Below are 17,460 nucleotides of genomic sequence, written 5' to 3' on the forward strand. Positions count from 1 at the left end.
AAATTAAATAAGCAGGGTGACAATATACAGCCTTGATGTAGTCCTTTTCCTATTTAGAACCAATCTATTGTTCCATGTTCAGTTCTAACTGTTGCTTCTTGACCTACATACAGATTTCTCAGGAGGCAGGTCAGATGGTCTGGTATTCCCATCTCTGTTAATTCCAAACTCTCAATTTACCCCTCTCCCCACATTTCCCCTTTGGTAAGCATAAGTTTGTTTTCTAAATCTGTGAGTTTGTTTCTGTTTTGTAAATATGTTTATTTGTATCATTGTTTTAGATCCCATGTATAAGTGATATCATATGGTATTTCTCTTCTTCTATCTGGCTTATTTTACTTAGTATGATAATGTCTAGGTCCAACCATGTTGCTGCGAATGGCATTATTTCATTCTTTTTTATGGCTAAGTAATATTCAATCTTGAAGAGATCGCTAGTCTTCCCCATTCTACTGTTTTCCTCTATTTCTTTGCATTGAACCCTGAGGAAGGCTTTCTTATCTCTCCTTGCTATTCTTTGGAACTCTGCATTCAAATGCGTATATCTTTCCTTTTCTCCTTTGCTTTTCGCTTTTCTTCTTTTCACAGCTATTTGTAAGGTCTCCTCAGACAGCCATTTTGCTTTTTTGCATTTCTTTTTCTTGGGGATTGTCTTGATTCCTGTTTACTGTACAGTGTCATGAACCTCTATCCATAGTTCATCAGGCACTCTGTCTATCAGATCTAGTTCCTTAAATCTATTACCTAAGAGAAGCAGAAAATATTAAGAAGAGGTGGCAAGAATACACAGAAGAACTGTACAAAAAAATCTCCACAACCCAGATAATCACGTAGTGTGATCACTCACCTAGAGCCAGAGATCCTAGAATGTGAAGTCAAGTGGGCCTTAAAAAGCATCACTATGAACAGAGCTAGTGGAGGTGATGGAATTCTAGTTGAGCTATTTCAAATCCTGAAAGATGGTGCTGTGAAGGTGCTTCACTCAATATGCCAGCAAATTTGGAAAACTCAGCAGTGGCCACAGGACTGGAAAAAGTCAGTTTTCATTCCAATCCCAAAGAAAGGCAATGCCAAAGAATGCTCAAACTACCAAACAACTGAACTCATATCACACACTAGCAAAGTGATGCTCAAAATTCTCCAAGCCAGGCTTCAGCAATATGTGAACCATGAACCTCCAGATGTTCAAGCTGGTTTTAGAAACAGCAGAGGAACCAGACATCAAATTGCCAATATCCGATGGATCAACAAAAAGGCAAGAGAGTTCCAGAAAAACATCTATTTCTGCTTTATTGACTATGCCAAAGCCTTTGACTGTGTGGATCACAAGAAACTGTGGACAATTCTTCAACAGATGGGAATACCAGACCACCTGAGCTGCCTCTTGAGAAACCTATATCAGGTCAGGAAGCAGCAGTTAGAGCTGGACATGGAACAACAGACTGGTTTCAAATAGGAAAAGGAGTACGTCAAGGCTGTATATTGTCACCCTGCTTATTTAACTTATATGCAGAGTACATCATGAGAAACACTGGGCTGGAAAAAGCACAAACTGGAATGAAGATTGCTGGGAGAAATATCAATAACCTCAGATATGCAAATGACACCACCCTTATGGCAGAAAGTGAAGAGGAGCTAAAAAGCCTCTTGATGAAAGTGAAACAGGAGACTAAAAAAAGTTGGCTTAAAGCTCAACATTCAGAACACGAAGATCATGGCATCTGGTCCCATCACTTCATGGGAAATAGATGGGGAAACAGTGGAAACACTGTCAGACTTTATTTTTGGGGGCTCCAAAATCACTGCAGATGGTGATTGTAGCCATGAAATTAAAAGACACTTACTCCTTGGAAGGAAAGTTATGACCAACCTAGACAGCATATTGAAAAGCAGAGACTTTACTTTGTCAACAAAGGTCCATCTAGTCAGTTCAGTTCAGTTCAGTTCAGTTCAGTTCAGTTCAGTCGCTCAGTCTTGTCCAACTCTTTGCGACCCCATGAATTGCAGCACGCCAGGCCTCCCTGTCCATCACCATCTCCTGGAGTTCACTAAGACTCACATCCATCAAGTTGGTGATGCCATCCAGCCATCTCATATTCTGTCACGCCCTTTTCCTCCTGCTCCCAATCCCTCCCAGCATCAGAGTCTTTTCCAATGAGTCAACTCTTCGCATGAGGTGGCCAAAGTACTGGAGTTTCAGCTTTAAGCATCATTCCTTCCAAAGAAATCCCAGGGCTGATCTCCTTTAGAATGGACTGGTTGGATCTCCATGCAGTCCAAGGGACTCTGTAGAGTCTTCTCCAACACCACAGTTCAAAAGCATCAATTCTTCGGCACTCAGTTTTCTTCATAGTCCAACTCTCGCATCCATACATGACCACTGGAAAAACCATAGCCTTGACTAAACGGACCTTAGTTGGCAAAGTAATGTCTCTGCTTTTGAATATGCTATCTAGTTGGTCATAACTTTCCTTCCAAGGAGTAAGCACCTCTTAATTTCATGGCTGCAGTCACCATCTGCAGTGATTTTGGAGCCCAAAAAGATAGAGTCTGACACTGTTTATACTGTTTCCCCATCTATTTCCCATGAAGTGATGGGACTGGATGCCATGATCTTCGTTTTCTGAACGTTGAGCTTTAAGCCAACGTTTTCACTCTCCTCTTTCACTTTCATCAAGAGGCTTTTTAGTTCCTCTTCACTTTCTGCCATAAGGGTGGTGTCACCTGCATATCTGAGGTTATTGATATTTCTCCCAATCTTGATTCCAGCTTTTGCTTCTTCAAGCCCAGTGTTTCTCATGTTGCAGTGTGCACAGAAGTTAAATAGGCAGGGTGACAATATACAGCCTTGACGTACTCCTTTTCCTATTTGAAACCAGTCTGTTGTTCCATGTCCAGCTCTAACTGTTGCTTCCTGACCTGATATAGGTTTCTCAAGAGGCAGGTCAGGTTGTCTGATATTCCCATCTCTTTCAGAATTGTCTTCAGTTTCTTGTGATCCACACAGTCAAAGGCTTTGGCATAGTCAATAAAGCAGAAATAGATGTTTTTCTGGAACTCTTTTGCTTTTTCCATGATCCAGCGGATGTTGGCAATTTGATGCCTGGTTCCTCTGCTGTTTCTAAAACCAGCTTGAACATCTGGAAGTTCACAGTTCACGTATTGCTGAAGCCTGGCTTGGAGAATTTTGAGCATTACTTTACTAGCATGTGAGATGAGTTCAATTGTGAGGCAGTTTGAGCATTCTTTGGCATTGCCTTTCTTTGGGATTGGAATGAAAACTGACCTTTTCCAGTCCTGTGGCCACTGCTGAGTTTTCCAAATTTGCTGGCATATTAAGTGCAGCATTTTCACAGCACCATCTTTCAGGATTTGAAATAGCTCAACTGGAATTCCATCACCTCCACTAGCTCTGTTCATAGTGATGCTTTCTAAGGCCCACTTGACTTCACATTCTAGGATCTCTGGCTCTATGTGAGTGATCACACTACGTGATTATCTTGATCATGAAGATCTTTTGGTTTTTCCATCAATCGTGTATGGATGTGAGAGTTGGACTCTAAAGAAAGCTGAGCGCTGTGATGCTTTTGAACTGTGGTGTTGGAGAAGACTCTTGAGAGTCCCTTGGACTGCAAGGAGATCCAATCAGTCCATCTAAAGGAGATCAGTCCTGGGTGTTCACTGGAAGGACTGATGTTGAAGCTGAAACTGCAATACTTTGGCCACCTGATGCGAAGAGCTGACTTATTTAAAAAGACCCTGATCCTGGGCAAGATTGAGGACAGGAGGAGAAGGGGACAACAGAGAATTAGATGGTTGGATGCCATCATTGACCCAATGGACATGGGTTTGGGTGAACTGCGGGAGTTGGTGGAGGCCTGGCGTGCTGCAATTCATGAAGTCACAAAGAGTCTGACTCGACTGAGTGACTGAACTGAACTGAATATTCCATCACATATGTATAACTGCATCCCTCTACTGTAAGCCTGAGACTAGCACAGCATTGTAAATCAACTATGCTGCAATATCAAGGGAAAATTATAATTAAAATAAAAATAAAAATATTGTCCTCACCCTCAATGGCCTCCTTCCCTGAAAAGGGCCTTTCTCCCTGGATCCCTGGCAACCTATTTTTTCCACAATATTCTGCGTATTTAGTGAGCTCCTCTGTCACCAGGTGAAAAACTGGCTTTAGAATGACAGGTCAGTCATAGAAGACAAAATGGTCAAGATGAGTAGATCTAGAAAAAGACAGGTTTTAAAGAGAAATTTGACTTTAAAGTCTGCTTCTAGATGGAGATGACAGCTTGCCCCAGTCATCTGATAAACCAAAAAAGCAAAATAAGCAAGCAATAAGCATATATGTATATTTTTGTGAGGTAAACGTGAGGATCAGGCATGATACTTCTCTTTCTGGCATGAAATATCTAAAAAAAACAACTCAAATTACACTATTGTTTTCACACGAGTCTTGCTTTCCCTCTACTCTGAACCGGCAGCAAAGCTACCTGAGTTCGCATTTTGTTGTTGTTGCTAACTTGCTAAATCCTGTTAAACTCTCTGTGATCTCATGGATTGCAGCATGCTAGGGCCTGTGTCCTCCACTATTTCCCAGAGTTTGCTCAAATTCATGTCCACTGAGTCAGGGATGCTATTTAACCATCCCATCCTCTGCCACTCCCTACTCCTTTTGACTTCAGTCTTACCAAGCATCAGGATCTTTTTCATATGTGGCCAAAGGATTTAGCTCTGCAATTAAACAGCTGCATGACCTTAGTTCAGTTCAGTCCCTTGGTTGTCCGATTATTTTGTGACCCCATGGACTGCAGCACACCAGGCCTCCCTGTCCATCACAAGCTTCTGGAGTTTACTCAAACTCATGTCCATCGAGGCGGTGATGCCATCCAATCATCTCATCCTCTGTTATCCCCTTCTCCTCCTGCCTCCAATCTTTCCCAGCATCAGGTCTTTTCACATGAGTCAGTTCTTCACATCAAGTGGCCGAAGTATTGGAGTTTCAGCTTCAGCATCAGTCCTTCCAAAGAACACTCAGGACTGATCTCCTTTTGGATGGACTGGTTGGATCTCCTTGCAGTCCAAGGGACTCTCAAGAGTCTTCTCCAATACCATAGTTCAAAACCATCAATTCTTTGGGGCTCAGCTTTCTTTAGAGTCCAACTCTCAAATCCATACATGACCACTGGAAAAACCATAGTTTGACTAGTGGACCTTTGTTGGAAAAGTAATGTCTCTGCTTTTTTAATATGTGTCTAGGTTGGTCGTAGCTTTTCTTCCAAGGAGCAAGCAGTTTTTAATTTCAAGGGTGCAGTCAGCATCTGCAGTGACTTTGGAGGCCCCTTGGAACTCTGCATTCAAATGGGTATATCTTTCATTTTCTCCTTTGCCTTTCACTTCTCTTCTTTTCTTAGCTATTTGTAAGGCCTTTTCAGAAAACCATTTTGCCTTTTTGCATTTATTTTTCTTGGGGATGTTCTTGGTCCCTGACTCCTGCGCAATGTCACCAACCTCTGTCCATAGTTCTTTAAACACTCTGTCTATCAGATCTAGTCCCTTGAATCTATTTGTCACTTCCACTGTATAATTGTAAAAGTTTTGATTTAGTTCATACCTGAGGTGAAGTCAGAGGGAGGCGCGGAGGGAGATAAGGAATCCAAGAGGGGCCAGGCGTCGCCGTCGCCCTGAAGGCGGAGGAGAGGCAAAATGGTTTACATCTCGAATGGACAAGTGTTGGACAGCAGGAGTCAGTCCCCATGGAGATTATCTTTTATAACAGATTTCTTCTGGGGAATAGCTGAGTTCGTGGTTTTGTTTTTCAGAACTCTGCTTCAACAAGATGTGAAAAAGAGAAGAGGCTACGGAAGCTCATCTGATTCCAGATATGATGACGGAAGAGGGCCACCAGGAAACCCCCCCAGAAGAAGAATGGGTCGAATTAATCATCTGCAGGGCCCTAATCCTCCTCCAATGGCCGGTGGATGAGGAAGGTAAATGTCTGCTCTAAGAAGCAGACAACTGGACATGCACTTTAATAGCAGAAGGAAACCATCAAGAAATGGAGTGCTGATCATGCTGGACAAGTTAGATGAACGTGTACGTCTAAACTAGGACTGCTCTGTGTCCTCATAGACAAATGAAGTCATGCTGGGAATTCCCTCTGCAGGGATCTGGCATGACTGACAACGCAGTTCTATAAATGCACATTTGTCTCATCTTTTTTGTATGGTCTGTGAAAGTGTTAATATAGTTTTAATAAGTAAATATTTTTAGGTTACAAAGCTGACTTCTCATCTTTATAAAATGAAAACTCAGAAAGCTGCAAATTTAAAGGAAAATAAAAGACTGTGTATTGATTACTAAAAAAAAAAAAAAATAGTTCATACCTGAATAGTCTGGTGGCTTTCCCCACTTTCTTCAATTAAAGTCTGAATTTGACAATAAGGAGTTCATGATCTGAGCCACAGTCAGCTCCTGGTCTTCTTTTTGCTGACTGTATAGCGCATCTCCATCTTTGGCTGCAAAGAATATAATAATCTGATTTCGGTATTGACCATCTAGTTATGTCCATGTGTAGAGTCTTCTCTTGTGTTGTTGGAAGAGGGTGTTTGCTATGACCAGTAGGTTCTCTTGGCAAAACTCTGTTAGCCTTCACCCTGCTTCATTCTGTACTCCAAGGCCAAATATGCTTGTTACTCCAGATATTTTTCAGTCCTACTTTTACATTCCAGTCCTGTATAATGAAAAGGACATCTTTTTTTTATGTTAGTTCTAGGTCTTGTAGGTCTTCATAGAACTGTTCAACTTCAGCTTCTTTAGTATACTAGTCAGGGCATAGACTTGGATTATTGTGATATTGAATGGTTTGCCTTGGACAGGAACAGAGATCAATTTGTCATTTTTAAGATTGCATCCAAGTACTGCATTTTGGACTCTTTTGTTGACCATGATGGGTACTCCATTTCTTCTAAGGGATTCTTGCCCACAGTAGTAGATATAATGGTCATTTGAGTTAAATTCACCCATTCCAGTCCATTTTAGTTCACTGATTCCTAAAATGTCGATATTCACTCTTGTCATTTCCACTTGCAATTTGCCATGATTCAAGGACCTTTCACTCCACTTTCCTATGCAATATTGCTCTTTACAGCATCAGACTTCCATCACCAGTCACATCCACAACTGGGTGTTGTTTTTGCTTTGGTTCCATCTCTTCATTCTTTCTGGAGTTAGTTCTCTACTGACCTCCAGGTGCATACTTGGCACCTATTGACCCGGGGAGTTCATCTTTCAGTGTCCTATCTGTTGCTTATCCTTGTCATTTCATCCTTTGAGTCTTTTGTTTCTTAACCAATGAAAAAAAAGGGTTGGATAAGATGGTTTCAAAGACTCCTATAGCTATAAAGTCGTCATGTGCTGTGGCATTATACCTTGTTCATTTGTCTAGGGTCCTTAGCCAAACCCAATCTTACTTTTAAAATAGCTTTTCAAACCATTTATAAAGAGGCAGTTTATATTATGGTCTAAACCAGTAATTTTAAAACAGTAATGTCCATCTGAATCATCTGGGGATTTTATTAAAATGAAGATTCTGATTCTATAAGACAGGGATGGGTCCTGAGGTTCTGCGTTTCTAATAAGCTCCCAAGAGATGCTGATTCTGCACGTTTAAGCACCACACGTGCTGAATTTGCTAAATTGATCAGCAAAGATCTCAATAATCACGAGGGTTCCCTTTTTATAGACACACTCACACGTGTAGTCTCTCTCAAACACACAGTTATGATGACCCAATGTTTTGTTTTAAAGATTAAGTTTAAAATTTTTTTCCTTTAAGCTAAAACGTCAAACCAAATCAATTTACAAACCAAATGAAACCAAATAAATTAGAATAATTTCAGTTAATCATCAGAATATTTTATTTGCATTCAAAAGTAAATACATTTAGTTGTAATTGCTTTTTATATAATTTAGTGATTTGACTATAATTTGACTAGTCTCCTGTCAATCCAATAAAAATATGATATGCTGTCTCAACTTGCAAAAGAACACCAGGTGCCACATTCACTCTTTAGAAAGTCATCCTAACAGTGCTATTGGGAATAGTTACTGTATGAAAAGACCCAGTACAGATGTTATGGGGTTTATTTTTAATTTCTGTTAAACTTTCTCCTTCCTCTCAATCTAATTTATGTCAGGTACTAAACCTATGAAATTCATATTTGGACAGCTTGTCTCTACCTTGAAGCTAAAGAACTGGAAGATATTTTATTAACTATGGCACACCACTCTCCCCTCAAGAAAAACCATACACACACACCACATACCACACAACTGACTTCCCTCAAAAAAATAATGAGCCAAAATGTAAAGGCAACATTATAGCTAAACTCAATTAACGATTGCTTCTGAGAGGAGGTTTTACATTTTTAACCTGATAACTATGCTCTATTCTTGAAGATGAAATTTTTTTCTGAACACCTGCAACTAACATGACCAAATGTTTCTTGTAATTACACAAATGATTCCATCTAAATAAGTACTTCCTAGACTCAAACTCCAGTTAAGAGGGATCTACTAAGTCTTTGAATTCACAAGTTAGATTCTCCTTCTAATGAAAAATTAAAGACTTATGTCAGTTCAGGTTCTAGAATTATTTTATTGTTATTATTGCTATTATTATTGTGTCCCTGGTGGCTCAGATGGTAAAGAATCTGCCTGCAATGTGGGAGAACTGGGTTCGATTCCTGGGTTGGGAAGATCCCTTGGTGAAGGAAATGACAACCCATTCCAATATTCTTGCCTAGAGAATCCCATGGACAGAGGAGCCTGGCACACTACAGTGCTTGGGATTGCAAAGAGTCAGATCAAATGAGTGACTAACACACAACTTGCTGTTATTATTGTTGTCCTTATGGTGGGAGAGATCCCAGAGATTCTGACAGAGCTAGTGAGGAGAGCTGAATGCTTTTACTAGATGGAGAGTGTGAAGCAAAAGAATCAGCTAGGGAACTTTATCTAAAAAACAGTCTTGTTATTTCCTTCCATCTGAAGCCTTTCACCTCTGGAATTCAGATTCATTAGGTCTGAGCGGGATCTCCACAACTGAAAATTCAACAAGCATGCTATGTGAGTCTGATGCAAATATGCATGAGATCATACTGTGATAGTGATTTCATTACTCAAAGTATCTTTGCTCTTGAATCATTTAATTTAAAAGCTGCCATCTGAAGATGTGTCTGTTTAGAGTAGCAAAGACTCTTAGTGATGTAGACAGTCACTGTTCACATCAAACTCTGTGCTGAAGAGAGAGCCTCTTCTGAGCATGAAAGGTATTTGGAACCATACATCTTGATCATTCAAACTTGTTAAAAGATTCCTTCGCACTTTCTAGAGCTGGTGTAGCTTTCATTGTAACATTTGCCATTGCTTAAATTTCTCAGGAGGCTTTGCTATTATTTTTTAATTGAATAAGGGCTTCCCTTGTGACTCAGCTGGTAAAGAATCTGCCTGCAATGTAGGAAACCCCGGTTCGACTCTTGGGTCAGGAAGATCTGCTGGTGAAGGAATAGGTTGCCTACTCCAGTTTCTCCTAATGAAAATTTGGGAACTTATGTCAGTTCAAGTTCTAGAATTACTTTATTGTTATTATTGCTATTAGTATTGGGCTTCCTTGGTAGCTCAGATGGTAAACAACCTGCCTGCAATGTGAGAGACCTAGGTTCTATCCCTTAGTTGGGAAGATCTCCTGGAGAAGGGAAAGGCTACCCATTCCAGTATTCTGGCCTGGAGAATTCCATGGACTATCCATGGGGTCGCAAAGAGTCGGATGTGACTTTCATTTGCAAGGGCAATAAACCAAATCCATTTCAACAGGAGTACATATATTTTGTTTACTTAAAATTCCTGAATGAGAGAAATGGCTTCCGACACACTATATATACAATTAGGCTCTATAACACTTAAGAATCAACATGCTATATTAATACAATTTCAAATCTCTTTGATGAAATATAAGTATAGAAAGAAAAATAAGCAATAGTCTAACCAATTTCCCAGAACTAATTTTAAAAATGTGCGTAGACGTATTTTCATATAGCCTTTTATAGGGCAATTTAAAAATAACTATGAGTAAAATGTTATTAAAAATTGTTCTCCTCTAGAGGTTTCAATGTGAGTGAAAGGTTGGAATAGAGGAAGTGCTAGAAAAGCATACACTGACTTTTAGAGCTTAACGGGGCCTTTGAGAGCAGGAATGAGGAGACCTTGATTCTACAACTAGGTTTGCCTATGACTCATTAACAGAAGACAAGTTATATCTCCTTTCTAGATCTATTTTCTTCTCCAGTTTGACTTCTTATGAATGAGATTATTCAATTAAGTGGTTTCCAGCTTGGAAACCACTTTCTGGAACCAGAGATAGCTTAAGTATTTGAAAAATACTTATCAAAAAACAAAACAAAATAACATATCACAGACCTACATACACACATACAGAGAAATATGTACTCAGAGTAAAATTAAGAAGAATATTGAATGTCAATTTGTTTTTCATCTTGATTAGAGTTAAGTTACTTAGTTGCACAATACTATCCTACGCAGGTCAGAAAATTTGCTGGTGACTTCATGAGAATTTATAGATCAGGAAAGTAGGCCAGTTACTTTTACTCGTGTCACAGATCAGAGAAGTCAAATAGAAAAACAACAGCAAAACAGTTTATTCTAGTGAAAACCAGGCAGCCACCTATTTAGCTAGAAATCTTGTTTTTTATTTATGTTTATTTCCGTAAAAATAAACATAGTCTTAAGACTCCACACAAAAACTATTAGAACTCATAAATTAATTCAGTAAGGCAGCAGAATACAAGATTAACAAACAGAAACCTGTTGCATTTCTCCTCACTAACAAATATCAGTAAGAGAAGCAGACAAACAAAAAATCCCTTCAAAAATCAGGTAAGAAACATATAGGAATAAACCTGACCAAAGAGGTGAAAGACATTTATTGAGAACTATAAAACACTGATAAACTGGCGATTCGTTTCTTATATGATATTATACATGTTTCAATGTCATTCTCCCAAAGCATCCCTCCCTCTCCCTCTCCCACAGAATCCAAAAGACTGTTCTATACATCTGTGTCTCTTTTGCTGTCTTGCATACAGGGTTATCATTACCATCTTTCTAAATTCCATATATATGCGTTAGTATACTGTATTGGTGTTTTTCTTTCTGGCTTACCTCACGCTGTATAGTCAGTTCCAGTATTGTAAAGTAAAGTAAAAAAAAAATACTAAAGGGAGAAGAAGAAGAACAACAACAACAAAAACACTGATAAAATAAGCTGAGGATGACTCAAAGAAATGAAAAGATACACTATGCTCTTGGATTGAAAAAATTAATATTGCTAAAATGGTCATACTACCCAAACCAATCTACAGATTTAATGTGACCCTTATCAAATTACCCATGACATTTCCACAGAATTGGGACAGATCCTAAAATTTACGTGGAACCAAAAGATCAAGAATTACCAAATCAATCCTGAGAAAAATTAATAAAGTTGGAGGCATAACCCTCCCAGATGTGTGTGAGCTTTTTGCATGCTCAGTCATGTCCAACTCTTTTTGACCCCAGCAGCCTCTCAGGTCCATGGGATTCTCCAGGCAAGAATACTAGAGTGGGTTGCTATTTCCTTCTCCATGGATATCTTCCTGACCCATGGATCGAACTAGTGACTTCTGCATCTCCTGTATTGGCAGGCAGATTCTTTTACCACTGAGCCACCTGGGAACTTCACACCCCTCCAGACTTCAGATGATATTGCAAAGATACAGTAATCAAAACAATGTAGTATTGACCCAAAAACAGACATGGATCAATGGAACAGAAGGAAAAGCCCAGAAAGAAATCCACAAACTATGGTCAATCAATCTTTGATAAAGGAGGCAAGAATATACAATGGAGAAAAGGCAGTCTCTTCAGCAAGTGGTAGTCAGATACTCGATGGACAGCTGCATGTAAATTAATGAAGCTAGAACACTTTCTGACACCATACACAAAAACGAATTCAAAATTACTTTAAGCATTTAAATATAAGACATGACACTATAAAAGTCCTGGAAGAGAATATAGTCAAAACATTCTCTGACAAAATCATAGCAAGGTTTTCTTAGGTCAGTCTCTCAAGGCAGTGAAAATAAAACCCAAATAAACAGCTGGGACATAATCAAAGTTTAAGCTTTTGCACAGCAAAGGAAACTATAAACAAAATTAAAAGACAGCCTATGGACTGGAAGAAAATATTTGCAAATGATGCAACTGACAAGGTCGTAATTTCTAAAACATACCAACAACTCATACAGCTCATTAACAGCAACAACAAAATAAATAAATGAGCAGAAGACCAGCAGACATTCTTCCAAAGAAGACACAGACATGGTCAACAGGCACATGAAAAGATGTTCAACATAGCTAATTATTAGAGAAATGCAAATCAAAACTACAGTGAGCTATCACTTCACACCAATTGGAATGGCCATCGTCAGAAATTCCATACAAAATTCTGGAGAGGGTATGGAGAAAAGGAAATGTAAATTGGTGCAGCCACTATGGAAAACAGTATGTAGGTTTCTTAAAAAAAATAAAATAAAGTTACCTTATGATCCAGCAATCCCACTCCTGGGCTTGTGTCAGGAGAAAACCATAATCAAGAAAGATGCATGCACCCCAATGTTCATTGCAGCACTATTTACAATAGCCAAGACATGGAAGCAACTGAAATGCCCATCAACAGATGACTGGATAAAGATAATGTGATAGATACACACAATAGAATGCTACTCAGCCTAAAAAAAGAATTAAAAAGTGCCATTTGAAGCAACATAGATGTACCTAGAGATTACCGTACTAAGAGAAGTAAGTCAGAGAAAGACAAATATCATATGATATCACTTATACGTGGAATCTAAAATATGATACAAATGAACTTATTCACAAAATAGTGATACACTCACAGACTTAGAAAACAAACTAATGGTTACCAAAGGTAAATGGTGGGGCAGGAGAGGGATGAATTGGGAGTTTGATATTAGCAGATACAAACTACTATGTAAAAATCAGATATGCAAGATCCAACTGTATAGCACAGATAACTATAGTCAATATCTTATAATAAAATCATGATGGAAAAGAATATGAAAAAGAATATATATGTATGTATATGTATATATTGGGATTCCTAGGTGGGACAGTGGTAAAGAATTTGCTTGCCAATGCAGAAGATGCGGGTTCGATCCCTGGATCGGGAAGATCTTTTGGAGAAGGAAGTGGTAACCCGCTGTGTTATTTTGCCTAGGAAATCTCATGAACAGAGGAACCCGGGGGGCTACAGTCATGGGGGTCACAAAGAGTTGGACACAACTGAGCACACACATATATGTTTATAACTGAATAACTTTCCTGTACACCACAAACTAACTTTGCAAATTAACTATACTTCAGTAAAAAATTTTAAAAAGAACTAAACTAAACTAAAAAAAGACTGCGCCTGACACACATTGCCAATAAATAAACTTTTGTTTAATACATTTAAACAAACACAGAGAGATTTTGTGCACTCTAAATATTGAATACATAGCTTCAGGTTTAAAAGACTTCCAGATTATGGGAAAAATCTTCATCAAGAGTCATGGGTTAACTGTACATTTAACAATTGTAGTTAAGCAATTTTTTTTCCCGTTCTTGATTAGTAGCAACATTAAACCATGCTTTAGTCTAGTTTGCAAAAGAAAAGTCTTAAGACTTTGATACTAAGTAAAATCAAATTTGTGAGAAAGTGCTTGTTCACATCTGCTGCTGCTACTTCAGTCGTGTCCCACTCTGTGAGACCCCATAGATGGAAGCCCACCAGGCTCCACCATCCCTGGGATTCTCCAGGGAAGAACACTGGATTGGGTTGCCATTTCCTTCTCCAATGCATGAAAGTGAAAAGTGAAAGTGAAGTTCTTCAGTTGTGTCTGACTCTTCATGACCCCATGGATTGCAGCCTACCAGGCTCCTCCGTCCATGGGATTTTCCAGGCAAGAGTACTGGAGTGGGTTGCCATAGTCACATCTGGAGAGTGTTAAGTGCTTCAGGATGAGAAGCTAGGCCTTGCAGCCAAGTGATAATCAAATTATCTGTGCTAATCCAAAGCTAGGAATCTAGAGAGACATAGGATCTAGTGGTTGGCAGATTGCTGCTCCCGTTCCTGCTGAGACAGGAGGAACTTTAAGCTGCACTTGAGGTAGAATCTGTAGAACAGAGAAGTCACAGAGTCAGGGGAAGTGAAGCTGGAGGGGGGAAAGATGTAGACTAATGATACAAATAGAACAACACAACAAGCTCTTACTAAGCCAGATCTGCCTGGGGGTAACAGATGACAATCTAATTTATACCTAGAGTTTGTGTAACACATGGGCCCTAACCTTTGGCCTTGGGTTTCTGAGTGGAAAATGATGAGACAGTGTACATCTGTTGAGAGTATATCGTGGACTAGGCCCTGAGCTATTTTACTTCTCACAAGAACTCTGTATCAGCCATCTTATTATTCTTATTTAATAGATGAGAAAATTACAGTTTAAAACATATGAGAAACTTAAGATCCCAAGTTTATATTATTCAAAGCCCCTAAGCTTAGCTATTAGGCTTCATGTGCTGGTTAAGGAAATATAAAATAAAGGAAAATTGTTTCCTCCTTCTCAGGCCAGTGGAAGGGTTCAATTTATTCAACCCATCTTTGCTACTAACAAGGAGGTAAATTACAGTTCATAAGTATATGACAGTATATCCCAGACTTCCTTTCATAGCCCAGATTTTAAGTGTTGTTCCTCATGGTTGTAATGATATTTGACATTGTCCTGATTGTCCTGATATTTGACACTGTCCTGTTGATATTAGACTACATATTTTACTGCCTAGATTTTCTCTTGCTGTTAGAAATGGCACAAAATTGAGAAACCTCCTCATTTACCTTCAGGAAGAATGCATTTTATGAAGATGCTGAAAACTGTATGGGAATGACTAGTTCATCCTAAGTTTCAATGTTCTATATAATTGTCAATCCAAAGTGGGTCAATACAGTCACTAGACACTGGCCACAAAGCTTCTGCACATTTGAGGGCAAATGACTTACCAGCCACTAATGATACTAATGAATGTAAGATCTGATTCTTAATTTGAAAGAGACTAGAGTTGAATGGTTCTATGAAGACCTACAAGACGTTTTAGAACTAACATCCCCCCAAAATGTCCTTTTCATTATAGGAGACTAGAATGCAAAAGTAGGAAGGCAAGAAACACCTGGGGTAGCAGGCAAATTTGGCCTTGGAATATGGAATGAAGCAGGGCAAAGGCTAATAGAGTTTTGGCAAGAGAATGCACCGGTCATAGCAAATACCCTCTTCCAACAACACAAGAGAAGACTCTACACATGGACATCACCAGATGGTCAACACCAAAATCAGATTGATTATATTCTCTGCAGCAAAAGATGGAAAAGCTCTATACAGTCAACAAAAACAAGACCAGGTGCTGACTGTGGCTCAGATCATGAACTCCTTATTGTCAATTTGACTTAAATTGAAGAAAGTAGGGAAAACCACTAGACCATTCAGGTATGATGTAAATCAAATCCCTCATGATTATACAGTGAAAGTGAGAAATAGATTTAAAGGACTAGATCTGATAGAGTGCCTGATGATCTATGGACGAAGTTCATGACATTGTACAGGAGACAGAGATCAAGACCATCCCCATGGAAAAGAAATGCAAAAAAGCAAAATGGCTGTCTGGGGAGGCCTTACAAGTAGCTGTGAAAAGAAGAGAAGTGAAAAGCAAAGGAGAAAAGGAAAGATATACCCATTTGAATGCAGAGTTACAAAGAATAGCAAGGAAAGATAAGAAAGCCTTCCTCAGTGATCAATGCAAAGAAATATAGGAAAACAACAGAATGGGAAAGACTAGAGATCTCTTCAAGAAAATCAGGGAGAGGGAGAGGGTGGGATGATTTGGGAGAATGGGAATTCTAACATGTATACTATCATGTAAGAATTGAATCGCCAGTCCATGTCTGACGTAGGGTGCAGCATGCTTGGGGCTGGTACATGGGGATGACCCAGAGAGATGTTGTGGGGAGGGAGGTGGGAGGGGGGGTCATGTTTGGGAACGCATGTAAGAATTAAAGATTTTAAAATTAAAAAATAAAATAAAATAAAAAAATTAAAAAAAAAAAAAAAAGAAAATCAGAGATACCAAGGAAACATTTCATGCAAAGATGGGCTTGATAAAGGAAAGAAATGGTATGTACCTAACAGAAGCAGAAGATAATAAGAAGAGGTGGCAAGAATATGCAGAAGATCTTCATGACCAAGAAAGATCTTCATGATCAAGATAATCACGATGGTGTGATCACTCACCTAGAGCCAGACATCCTGGAATAGGAAGTCAAGTGGGCCTTAGAAAGCATCACTATGAACAAAGCCTGTGGAGGTGATGGAATTCCAGTTGAGCTATTTCAAATCCTGAAAGATGATGCTGTGAAAGTGCTGCACTCAGTGTGCTAGGAAATTTGGAAAACTCAGCAGTGGCCATAGGACTAGAAAAAGTCAGTTTTCATTCCAATCCCAAAGAAAGGCAATGCCAAAGAATGCTCAAACTACTGCACAATTGCACTTGTCTCACACGCTAGTAAAGTAATGCTCAAAATTCTCCAAGCCAGGCTTCAGCAATACACGAACTGTGAACTTCCAGATGTTCAAGCTGGTTTTAGAAAAGGCAGAGGAACCAGACATCAAATTGTCAACATCCGCTGGATCATGGAAAAAGCAAGAGAGTTCCAGAAAAACATCTATTTCTGCTTTATTGACTATGCCAAAGCCTTTGACTGTGTGGATCACAACAAACTGTGGACAATTCTGAAAGAGATGGGAATGCAGACCACCTGACCTGCCTCTTGAGAAACCTATATGCAGGTTAGGAAGGAACAGTTAGAACTGGACATGGAACAACAGATTGGTTCCAAATAGGAAAGGGAGTACGTCAAGGCTGTATATTGTCACCCTGCTTATTTAACTTCTATGCTGACTACAACATGAGAAACGCTGGGCTGGAAGAAGCACAAGCTGGAATCAAGATTGGGGGAAATATCAATAACCTCAGATATGCAGGTGACACCACCCTTATGGCAGAAAGTGAGAGGAACTAAAAAGCCTCTTGATGAAAGTGAAAGAGGAGAGTGAAAAAGTTGGCTTAAAGCTCAACATTCAGAAAACGAAGATCATGGCATTTGGTCCCATCACTTCATGGGAAATAGATGGGGAAACAGTGGAAACATTGTCAGTATTTTTGGGGGGGGCTCCAAAATCACTGTAGATGGTGATTGCAGCCATGAAATTAAAAGACACT

General features: G+C 39.2%; 1 pseudogene; it reads left to right on the plus strand.

Annotated features, from left to right (window-relative positions):
• Positions 1 to 5,640: 5,640 nt before the first annotated feature.
• Positions 5,641 to 6,296, plus strand: LOC138430929 (selenoprotein K-like; annotated as a pseudogene).
• Positions 6,297 to 17,460: the final 11,164 nt, after the last annotated feature.

The sequence above is a fragment of the Ovis canadensis genome, chromosome 1, assembly GCF_042477335.2.
Source record: "Ovis canadensis isolate MfBH-ARS-UI-01 breed Bighorn chromosome 1, ARS-UI_OviCan_v2, whole genome shotgun sequence".
Lineage (NCBI taxonomy): Eukaryota > Metazoa > Chordata > Mammalia > Artiodactyla > Bovidae > Ovis > Ovis canadensis.